This window comes from Micromys minutus (assembly GCF_963924665.1).
Source record: "Micromys minutus genome assembly, chromosome: 30".
NCBI lineage: Eukaryota > Metazoa > Chordata > Mammalia > Rodentia > Muridae > Micromys > Micromys minutus.
This window is the reverse complement of record NC_137965.1, coordinates 13,017,476-13,030,322: the sequence shown is the minus strand read 5'-3', so window position 1 is coordinate 13,030,322 and position 12,847 is coordinate 13,017,476. Positions and strand designations below refer to the sequence as shown.

General features: G+C 42.2%; 1 protein-coding gene across 3 annotated transcripts in view; it reads right to left on the bottom strand.

Annotated features, from left to right (window-relative positions):
• The window catches only part of PLEKHG1 (pleckstrin homology and RhoGEF domain containing G1), a gene marked incomplete at its 5' end in the record, with an annotated part of 144,859 nt that overhangs the window by 63,336 nt on the left and 68,676 nt on the right, over nucleotides 1-12,847 (bottom strand). The gene's annotated exons all lie outside the window — the stretch shown is intronic.

Genomic DNA, 12,847 nt, shown 5'->3' with positions numbered 1-12,847 from the left:
GACACAAAATAAGGTTTTAACTGGCCACCAAGGTAGGGGCTACCCGAATAAAATTATTTAGAAAAATGAAAAAGCTGGAAGAGGATAGCTCAACTTTTCCACTTACAGAGGCACACAGAGAGTAACAGGGCTCTTTATGCTGTGTCTTCCTAACAATTATAGGACCTTCTACTACCAGAGATGGTTGATAGCAAGTACGTCACTACCACTGTTGCTGCTAGTGGCAGAGCTTTTTAGAATATGTTAATGTGGGCTGGAGAGATGGCTCAGTAGTTAAGAGCACTGACTGCTCTTCCAGGGGTCCTGAGTTCAAATCCCAGCAACCACATGGTGGCTCACAACCATCTATAGTGGGATCTGATGCCCTCTTCTGGTGTGTCTGAAGACAGCTACAGTATATATGAAATCTTAAAAGAAAAAAGAACATTTCAATGTGCAAATAGAGTTTGTTAGCTTTAGAACCCAAAGTTACTGTGGTCTGCTCTACCTCACAGTGCTTTAGAGGAGGAAAATGAGAGCCAGAAGGCCATACTTAGAGCTACAGCTGATAGCCAGTGTGTGCAGAGCCTCCTGCAGTGTGTGCAGAGCCTCCTGGTACTAGACACCTAGAACAGAGCTGCGGTGGTCAGCTATGGAAGGTTTGGCTTTGTATGGCTAAGCAATGAAGTCTTGAAATGAGGTCAGTCAGCAGCATACCCCAGGGCTCAGAAGGATGGGACTAGTGGGCAGGCGTGCTGGTATCACATCATGCCTGGAACCCACACAGAGTGGGACCTTCCATAGTGAGTCCCGCCTTCTGGCCTCAAGTGTCACACTTCGTTCTCACATAAATATCCTGTCTTGCAAAAGAGGGAAACTGCAGTTATATGCAAAGCATGCAGTGTGCTTTTGCTCAGATCAAAAAAAAAAAAAAAAAAAAAATAGAGCTAGATAGGAATATAGCTCAGTGGTAGGGAATTTGCCTAGCATCTATGAGGCCCTGGGTTCAGTCCTTATCAGCACAAGCAAACAATAAATCACTGCTTTCGATATCCATCCAACCTCTCAAAATATCACTTATGAGAACCCTGTCTTGTGAGCAGATCTGCTGTTCACTCTCCCCACCCCTGTCTGTTTGTCTCTTTAAGTTCTGAGTCCCAAGATACCTGCAGGCAAGTATGTGGAGCTTTATTATTATTTATACGTTTTAATTAATGATTGGGAAGGCCCAGCCTTCTGTGGGCAGTGCAACTACTAGATGAGACTTTCTGGGAGGTACAAGAAAGGTAGTTAGTTGAGTGCGAGCCCGAGGCAGGAGCCAGTAAGCAAGCATCCCTCTGTGGTCTCTGCTCTAGTTTCTGCTTCCAGCTTCCTGCTTGAGTCCATGCCCTGACTTTTGTTACTTAGCTTCTGGTGTTTATCACCACAATAGAAGCCGACTAAACCACCTAGTTAATTCATCCTTCCGGATTCCTCCAGCATCCTCCGACGTCCTTACTGGTCCTGGTAGGGATTCCAGAATATTCCTCAAGAGAGCTAGCAATTCTCTGCAAAGAATAATGAGAGTAATGGTAGGAACCCTGCTCCAGCTCACACATCCGGATAGACAGCATGAGTTTCCATCATGGGTGCCTCCCTGTGCTACCAGGATAAAGAGAGCCAGAAAGGCAAGGGTTAAGTGGGGCCTTGTCACTCTGCCTCAGAGTCAGAAGCTGCAAAGAATTTCAACCCAGCTCAACATTCTCTGGTGTTCCCTCCTTTGTCACAGGGGACAGTTCTTACACTGCCATCTCTGGCAGATGGTGGAGGCTGCTAGACTCTCTTCTCCTTTTTAACTTTCCCCCACCCTGGCCAAACTCCTGCCTCAGCTCAAGAAAGGAAATGCTTTTCTAATCAAAAGTAGATTAACTCCCACCCTTTCTCTACATTTGCAACACCATTGTCCAGGCCTTAAACAGACCCCAGGGGGAGTGATTTATCCCTTGCTTTGTTCAAAACAGAACAAAGGGGGCCCTGGCTTGGCATTTATTTCGGGCTAGCTCACAGACCCCGCCTTACTCTAGGCCCACTTACAGATTGCTGGAGGCCTGGGTGCATTCACAAAAGCCAGGCCTGCTCCAAAACAAAGAGATGCTGCTGGCTTTTCTTGTCGACACAGAATGAAGAAAAACAAAACAAAACAAAAAACTCTGAACAAGTTTTATTAATCCCCCCTGATTAAAATACAGGTAGCTTTACTTTCATGATAAATGGCTATTTGAAATTAGTTCCAGAAAGATTAATATTAAATGCAAGGACTTCACAGCTCCAATCCCTCATCACCAAACTTTGGGATGCAGAAAGCACAGTCTGCAGTGACTGTGGCCCTGTTTGTCTGTGTTAATTAAAAAATAACAAAAGGAAATACTTTAAAGAATGGCCTCTCCAACACCACACACACAGTCACACACACACACACACACAGTCACACACACACACACAGTCACACACACACACAGACACACACACACTTAAGGGAAATACTTAGAATACATCCATCCTTCATGCCTTTGTGACCTCTTTTTGAGTAGATTTCTTTAGAGTGACTGAATAGAGCAAACTTAGCCTGTACAGCAGGCACTGGACTTTTTGTCTTATTAGGGAGCTGCCTGCAACAGCATCTCACACTGTGCCTGCTGCCAGCGTCCACTCTCCCTCCCATGGACGGATTTTTCTTTTCCTTTTTAATGAGATGCCATTTAATTTTGGTGTTGAATCAGTGCATAAAACTATATTTGAGCTCACTGATCTCACCTCTAGACAAAAATCTACAGACAACTAACAAGAGAGGGAGAATTAATCTTGCCCAAAGCTATCAGCCCCCTACCATATATGCACAAACAACAAAAATGGACTCCGAGGTTGTACTTATGAATTTTTCTGTCTGATTATCTATATGTGTGTATGTAGGTATGTACATATTTGTGTGCATGTATATATATGGTATGTGTATGTGCATATATGCATATGTGTATATGTGTATGTGCATATATGTATATATGTATGTATATGTGTATCATGTAAATATATGTAAATACATATGCGTGTATGTATATTTGTATGTATGTATATATGTGTTTATATGCATTTATATATGTATATGGTGTGTTTATATATATGTGTATGTATGTATGTATCTATATATGTATGTGTATATGTGTATGTATGTGCATATGTATGTGTGTATATTTATGTGTGTATATATGTATGTGTATATGTACATGTGTATGTATATAAATATATGTGCATATATGTGAATACATGTGTGTATATATATTTGTATGTATGTACATATGTGTGTATGTATATATGTATATGTATGTGCCCATGCATGTATGTATATGCATATGTATATGTGCATGTATATATGTATGTGGATATATGTATATATGCATGTATTATGTATACTCTGAAATTAGAGCAGGATTTTGGGTGACTCCCTGTATCACTCTTACTGTTTCTATCAATCACTGTTATTTAGCTCCACTAGCTGTAGAGCCCGTGGAATCTTCATGTCTCCATCTTCCTGTGTTAGGGTTGAAGGCACGTGCAGTCATGCATGGCTTTGGTGACTAAAACTCAGGTCCTCATACTCACAGAGAGAATCCTCTTACCCACTGAGACATCTGGGCCCCTGGAGTTACTGTTTAACTGGCCCAGAGTTGTGGCTGGGATGAGAGGAAAGTTCTGGAAATGGACAGTAGTGATGACTTTACTACCACTGAAAAGTCTTTAAAAAGTTAATAAAAAGACCCATTCTGTTTATGTAAGACAGACAACACTGCAGCCATTACTTTTTGCTATTTCTCTCCATCAGAAAGGGGACCTGGTTGATGGCAGTAGTCACAAGCTTTTACTGTTCCTGCAGAGGACCTGGGTGTGGTCGCCAGCACCCACATGGTGGTTCACAACCATGCAGAACTCCAGTTCCAGGGAATTTCACACACTGGCACTGGTTTGACTGTCTTGGGCACCAGGCACACATGAATGTTGCACGCACACGCACACACACACATACACACACAGGCAAAACACTCATACACATAACATAATACAACTCTTAAAAAAATAGGGGAAAGGCCAGTTATGTCTGGGCTTTAATTCTCTAATAGAACCCATCAAGGCTATCAGGGTGGTTTTACAGCTAGCTCCTACGGCAATGGTTCTCAACCTGTTGGTTGCAACCCCTTGGCAACTGCCTGTCTCCCAAACTACTTAACAATTCATAACAGTAGCAAAAATACAGCTATAAAGCAGCAGTGAAAATAATTTTATGGTCTGGGATCCCCACAACATGAGGAACGGAAGAAAAGGGTCCAGCCTTCAGAAGGCTGAGAACCACTGCTCTGGAGTATTACTTTAGTCATCTGAGGAAGTCTTTCCCCTGGCTTGTTGGTGCTGGCTTATCCCTCTACTTGCTGTAGGCTATGAAACCAAGTAATTAAGTCTATTTTAGACATGTAGGGTAAATGGGCTCTTAGTGACAGCCTGGGCCTCTTGGGCAAAGACACAGGGTTTACTGTCTAGTGTTTGAAATATCTATTTTGGCAGCTCAAAAGACACACTTGTGTCTGGGCTGCATTCTTGAGAGCTGAGGCTGGTGGAGACGCGATCGCCAGTCATCTGTGGATGGGGCCTCTGAATTAGACTCATTTATGGAAGAAGAGGCTGAGGTCAGACTGGCCATTTGTTTCTGGACACACAGCTGATTGTCACATGAGCCCAGACCAGAGCTTTGTCCATTAAATCAACCCCAGTTCGACTTGGCCCAAATCAAAACCCTGAAAGAAAGGATTCATCCTACTGTGAAATCCTTTTCATCTGTCAGAAATGAATTCCAATTACATGTAGGTATGTAAGGTTTATGCAAAGGTACCACAAACTAGATGTATCCTGTAACTCAAAATACTTTTATTTTTAATGTGGTGTGTATGTGTACACGTGTGTATATATATGTGTGTGTGTGTGTGTGTGTGTGACTTCAGGTTCTCTGGAGGACAGAAGTGAAAGTTGGATCTGCTGGAACTGTAGTAATAGGCAGGTGTAGCCAATGTGGGTGGTAGGCAGTGTGTGCTCTTACCCACCGAGACAATCTCCAGCCCATATAACATTTTCTTTTCAAAGTACAAATTTAAGGGTCAATGGAATAGCTTAGCAGCCCAAAACACTTGCTGCTAAGCCCAATGACCTGTTTGTTTGATCACTGGGACCCAAGCAGAAGGGGAGAACTGACTCCTTGTTTTATGACCTCTCTACACATGTGATTCATGCACCACACACACACACACACACACACACACACACACACACACACACAAACACATTAAAGTATAAAGTTAAAATTTTTGTTTTGAGACAGGGCCTCACTATGTAGCTCTGGCTATCCTAGAACGTACTATGTAGACCAAGCTGGCCTTGAACTCACAGAGATTCATCTGCCTTTGCCTATAGAGTGTTGCAATTACAGGCATAGGCTGCTATGCTTGGCTTCAAGACAATTTACTTAACGAAAACTTGGATGCAGATATACATATCTCTAAAGTCTACTAGAAATGATTGGCTTTTTAGAAGAACTAATTGCATGAATAATAATTTAGTGAGGATAATGACTATCAAAAATGTTGATTGTATTCTTAGCACCATATAAGCATTGTACATGAAGGATTCCATACCCTCGATCCCATTTTTTTCAGGTGGGAAAAAAAGTCCTTTATAACTCTTGGCAACCCATGTCATTGGCAAATGACAAAGCCAAGATCTGTCTCCTTTTGGCAGCTTTGAAAGCCTGTGCTTTTATGTTTTTTTTTACACTCCATAATGATGAGAGGGTAATTTATACTGCCTTTAAAAGTTATTCTCTTTACAACAACAACAAGAACAGCGGCAGCAACAACAATCTCCCAAGGACCTCTATGTAGAATGGCTGTTGGAAGATGAGAATCATCAGGACAACCCACAGAAGTATCCCATCAGCATAGGCGCAGCCCAGGTGTAGCTAGGAGCTGGGATGCTCCCATGCTCCTCCCCAGCAGCCTCTGTATTAGAAAAACCCTGCCTAGATTTCTGTTGTTCCTCCAAGCCAGATTTCTCAAGCGATAGCTTTTAATTGCTCAAATAATAGCCCCTTTGAACTGTTTATGAGGGCTTACTATCCTAGGTACGAATCTAGCTGATGACCATTAATTGCCCGTTTCTCATGAAGGGTCATTATGATGTTTGATTAATTCCTACTTTTGAAGTGGGAATTTTCTCTAAGTGGACTGACACAAAGTCAGCTTTGAACATTCTGAATGGTTTGGATATGGGCAACTTTACATACTCTGAGTATTCTTTTTGTCTTTATTTTGCTTTAAATAGGACTTGGGACCTGGCAGGTGGCTCCCATTTCAGAATAGAGGTTTGTAATATGGGTCTCCAGAGGGACCAACTGGTTGGACAGTGACAGCAAGAGGGCAAACCTGGGAAGACCTGGTCTTGCAGAAGAAGCGAAGGGAACTTTTCACCTCAAAAATGACCTATACTAAAATTATTCAGGAAGGGGTAAGCTGTGGATTGCTTTTGCCTCACCTTAGAGTAGAAGTGAGGTGAACGTGGGTTCCTCTGTCTTACAGTCTAGATTTGCTCGCTGAAGGTTGACAGGACAGCAAACGCTTTCTCACATACCCATGCTCTATGATTTTTTTTGTTAAGGCCAGAAACACAGAGAACTGAGCAAGAAAAATAGCCTGCTTCTGGGAAACTTCACTCATGCGTCTTCGTGAGGGCTCACCTGAACTGGTACCTATGAGGCATTTGCTTCTACCTCCACTTGATTCTAAGTGGCTCTGCTTGACCAACGCCTTCTCCCACCATGCTGAACTCAGGCCTCTGTCAACTGTGAGCCAAAATAAGCCATTTCTCCCTTTAACCTGTCCTCAGGTACTTGGAGTGTATACAAAAGCAACAGGGTTGTTTGGGTTTATATTTTAACATTTCAAAAGTTTTTTGTTTTCTTTTTCTTTTCTTTTCTTTTCTTTTTTTTTTTTTTAGCAGTTCTAGTCAAGATGTGGAGTCCGATGGCATCACTGGTTTTAAGTGGCAAAGGAAGCTTTGTGGAGAAGGGAGGACATCACAACACAATGGGAACCATTAATGGTGAAGCACATAGACAGGTGACAAGATGGATAATAGACAGAGCTGCTCTTGTTCTGTGTTATGGAGCAGGGCTGCTTGGTCATTTGCTTTGTCTTCAGGCTTTATGGCCTGGGTGAATTCTCTCCCATAACTCATTTCACCGGGTGCAGGCAACACACTTTTATTTGGCAGACACATCTGGCCATAGGGAATTTCTCCTAAGGACAGGTTGGTTTGTCCAGAACATAATCTCCCGAAATTTATAATTTTATCCCCGGCTCACTATAATGGAATATTCAAACTGGCACATACCCAGAAGGGCAGCATGACCCTAACCCAACAGAAAGGACTTGTTTCAGCAGAGCTGCAGTAGGGCTTTGCCCACAGGCAGACTTTGACATATAGGCAGCCCTTTAGTGGACCAGTAAAAGTGGCTATTCAGTTGCCTGCATTAACTTAAAGTTTTTAAGATACCTTTTCATTTCAGGGGAAAAAAACAACAAAGTGAGGGCTCAGACATATTAGTAGGAAGGAGCCTTTTTGTTGTAATAAAGGGGAAGTACTTATTTGGGCAAATAGCTCAGTTACGTCTGAGACCAGCACAGCACCTCTCAATGTCTACTTCCCCATGACGGTCTTTTCCTCCAGTTCATCTACCTCTGAATTGGCATATGGGAAATGTTCAATCATCAGAAATTAGGCAGGATCACATGACCCAAATTGGCCTCAAACTTGCCTCTTGCCACCTTGATCTTGCTTTTACTTCCTAAGTGCTGTGATCATAGGTCGGGGATCATCATACCCAGTTCATGTGGGGCTGGAGATGGAACTTTGGGGTTTTGTGTATGTTGGGCAAGTGGTCTACCCTCTGAGTTACAACTGAAATACTTATAAGCTGATTTTTTTTTTTTTTTTTGTTATGTACTGGAAGTAAAGACGGCACTAGGGAGAGTTGTGGAGGTTGTGTTTAGTCTTGTGCCTTACTCTACAGTGATGGAAGACCATCCATACTGCAGGTGTAATATTCTACGCTCTTCAAGCCGAGGCGAGGGGTGGTCAGACCTGTTTAGGATAAGTTATGGTATCCCAAAGAATAAGTCAGTTCTGATAGAACCCTTGTTTACAATATATGAATTTGTTATATATATATGGATGTGAATGGGTAGAAAAGCAACAAGTGGTGGTGGTGGGGTCAAGTATATGATTAGAAATGAAGGGAAAAGTATAGAGAAGAAGAGCAATAAAAAGATACATTGGGCTTAATCTTATCTAAGCCTTAAAGGAAGACATTACACACACACACACACACACACACACACACACGTGTATATATATATATATATATATATGGCATGTGCACCACCCAATTACATATATCTATAATTACACACACATATATAATTACACACACACATATATTTACATCTGTCTGTCTATCTATCTATCTATCTATCTATCTATCTATCTATCTATCTATCTAATGCAATGCCTGCTATATGATAAACACATTTCAGTTACCACTAAGGTCCTTTTTAGTGACTTCACTGTGACAAAGACATAATTCAGGAGATTCAGAAGCAACATGTACAGAGCAGGTTTATAGCTGTTGGGTTCTATTTAGTTGAGACAATAACCTCAGCACAGAAGCATCACTTCCATCTCTATTTTCTTCTTTAATATTTTTGGTGATGGGTTGAGGGACATAATGGTGTAGGTTTGTCAGTAAGACTGTCTTACTCATAAAATGCATAGTTACATGAGCTGTTGATTAAAAATGTCTTCTACCTTCTTTGGGCACCCAACTAGAATACAAGTCCCTGCCTCCTGCATCGTCTGGTGTGAACATATGACAAGGACCGTCCTTCCGCACTGGCTAGATGTGAGTGGTAGAGACGACATGCACAGTTCCTCTGTGTTGATAGACATGTTGGGATAGGAGAGTGAGGCAGGGTGGGGACAAAGGGTCAGACAACAGTAACAATGATAAGGGTCAGGCACATGTCAAGGTCGAGTCTGTGTGCCAAACACTCTATGGGAAACAGCACTGAAGAAGCATCTCCTACACACACAGGACATGATCAGCTTTACTTTTAAAGGGTTCCAGGTCTCAAATGATTTTAGCCAAGACCCCATGCACTCATTATGGTGAGAATTCTTAGAAGACAGACTGAGAAGAGGCGCCCACCCGAGGGTGCCTAGATACCACATGAAGCTACATTACATTGATGATATCATGCCACGTATTACAGCACAAATTCTTTATTAAATCAACCCACAGAATAGGCTTCCATTAAAAAATTATACTTTCCAGGTCCTACTATCTAGGAGGAGACAGATTTTACTCCTCAGTATTCAAAAAGATCCCAACCTAAAAGAAGTTCATAACCATGTGTAAGCATGACAGAGGAGGGAGAGTTATACACTGAGAACTGAAGCAAAGAAAATGACAAGGAAATCTGTGACAACCTTTCTGAATAGCCTTCTACCTCAGTCCACAGCCATTTCTCCTTTGGGGGCTACACAGGGCACATGGCTGGTCCAAAGAATTCCCACACAGCCATTTGATTATGGTAGAGACAAACCATGCCATCTCCAACCCAACAGGTCTGCCTTCCCCAGGACCATTTAGGAGCCAAGCCTTGTTAGAAACAGTTCCAGATTCTACAACTCACTGTTGTCCTTAAGGGCAGGGTGTCCTAGAACAAAGGCCATCTCAGGTTCCATTTGTCCCAGTCACAGATGCCTCGAAAGGCCCAAAGCAAAGCATCTGGATGGAGCTTTGTGAACAAGCTTCCCTGGCCTGGGCTTGGGTTTCTTCTTCTATTCTGTACAAACTAGAAAGGAATGCTATTCATTGTCCTTCTGAGCGGTGTGATACCACCATCTCTCCCCTCTAAGCTACAACGCCAGACAGAGCAGCTTTCCATGAACCTGCTGTTAGCAAGGTATGGAAAACAGTCTTCCCTTTTTACGTGCCCTGACACTATCTACTCAATAAACAAATGTGCTGTAAGGATGCAGTTTGACACCGGTCAGCCAATTTTTCTTTTTACGTCATTCTATTTATCTTTCTTCTTCTTTTTAAAGCAGTATCCCATAAATCCCAGACTGGCCTTCACCTCACTACATTTCCCAGAAGGATCTTTTAATCTGCATTCTCTTGCCGTTACTTCACAAATGCTAGGGTTACAGGCGCATGTAGCCGCATCTGCTTTTATGTGGTGACGTGGCTTGAACCTAGGGCTTCATGCATGTTAGGCACACATTCTACCCACTGAGGGACAGCTATTGAGCAATGCTGAGTGTTTCCAATGAAGAAATTCTTAAGCGTTGACTGTTTAGAGATACCTAAAGCACGTTTATTGTGGCATTACCCACATTCCCATCGACAGATGACTGGATAAAGAAAATGCATCATATATGCACAAGAAACAGAAAATGATGACATCTGCTGGGAAAGGAATTGAACTGGAAATCATCATATTAAGTAATAGCCAGAGCCAGAATCAATCTCTTCCTCTCCCTCCCTCCTTCCTTCTCTCTCTCTCTCTCTCTCTCTCCCTCTCTCCCTTCTTCCTTCCCTCTCTCCCTCCTTCCCTCCCTCTCTCCCTTCTTCCCTCCCTCTCTCCCTCTCCAACCTCCTGCCCCTATGCACACATGTGAAACCAGAAGATAAACTATTTGGGGAAAGAAAGGCAGACAAAGAAGGGTAATGGGGAACAAATATGAACAAAGGATTACTATGTCAGTATGAAAATGCCATGATAAAACTCATATTGTATATATTGGCCCACTATGTGTAGACTACTATATAGGTCCTGCAGATTGGACTCAGGTGGTTGGACTTATCTCACCGGCCCTTACAAACAATGCTCCAGGGCTTTGACTGTTAACATTTTGGACATTAAAACTGTAATCTTATGTTTTTTTAACATATGTTACAGATGAAGGTACTTGAAAAGCATTTTAAGTCCCTGGTATATAACAGGAGAAAAAGGTTATACTCATTTTATCAACTTCCCACCCCACACTAAATATGCATGTCCCTTTACATCCCCAGAGATGACCCGGTTTGTTACCTCAGAGTTCAAAGACACTGTTTGTAGCGGGAATGTGATTCCCAATTACCCAGCATTATATAACATTCTAAACTATTTTAAAATTCACTAAAAGGGCAAAAGAGGCTGTGAGCTCTAACCAGGGTCCAGTCTCATGAGGCCCTCAAAGACTCTTTTATAGATCATTTAGAAAGATGAAAAGAAACCTACCTTTGACCAGTCAGTCAAAGATCCATTAAACATGAAAGAGACCCTCTGGCTATGGAGTCCCATCTGACCACAAAGTATACCGTTGGCTATTTTACTTTCAGCTTGTTTTCCTGTTTATTGTCTCACGCCACTGGTAACTGGTGAAAATAGAGGAACCATACGTAAAGACAGGAGGAGCCAACCATTGCTCCTTAGAGCGCGGGTGACTGTCACAATCACATCTCTCCTTTTCGAACAGTGACCATGAAAATAGCCAAGATGCTGAGAGGAAAGCTGCAGAGGAGAAGATGGTCACTACGGCAGAGGGCAAGGGGTCCAGAGAGTGATGCAGAAAATAAAAATGCAGGGCATAAATAACAGAAGGGCAAGAAGGCCAGCCCATGCTGTCAAATGTCCCAAACACTGAATCCCTATCTGGTAAGAGAAGGAAAAAAATTAATTTTCATCTATGTATTCTGGATTAGTTTAATACGATGCCTCTGCACACAGGAAAGAAGGCATTTTCTTTGCTTATATCACCAGTGTGCAGAACCCAACTACCCAGGTTACCAGGCTCTCTTCTTAGAAATTAGTTAGCCGGAACAAGTCTAACTGCATTCTGTGAACATCCTCTTAAATCAGTGTCCGTAATCAACAACGTTCACAAAAATCTCGCTGTTCACAAATCCGAATGGCAAAACCTAAAACTTGAGCTGCAGAGGTTCCGTTTATACAGCCCACATGGACCCCGGCCAGAAAAACTCATACAACGGGACATGCTACTGATTCATGATGCAGCAACGTGGACAAAAAGCTAAAGTTGGGTTCAGAACACTGAGGGTCTTTTCCTGTGTCACCCTGTGTGCAGAAGATGACTAATGTGTCCACAGAGGTGAGACAAGAATGCTCGGACTGCCTCAAACAGTATTGATAGGGTGAAACTATGCTAGGGAACAAAAACCACCTCTCCCTATCTGGTTTTATCTCTTCCCGGTTTACCAAACAACCTTGACAAAAGAAAACTAAACTAAGAGTCTTCATGGAATAAGAGTTTCTCTCTCAGTCAGATGAGTTTTGATTTGAGTGGAAAAGTTACCAGGAAAGTGATTAGAAAAAAAGAAAACCTAGCACAAACCAATAACAACTTTAAGGCCGTTAAGTTTCCTGAGAGGTTGTAAAATCGTTGGCAGTTTCGGAGGGACTGTACAAATGACATCATGGCTGAAATGGTCTCCATTTGGTACCACATATTGTTTTGGTTGAACATCAGTTAACTTTCTATTTTTACTGGGAGTGATGTCATAACTCTTTTTAGGACACTGTCTGGTTCTGTCATCTGTGGAGCTCAACACACGATCATGCTTTTGAATTTTTTTCCCTGAAGCTGGAGGCATGTGTGTATTTGGTGGAGAATGTGCCATCAGCAAATATTCCACAATATTCTGAAATGTATTTTCGATTCAGCGTCT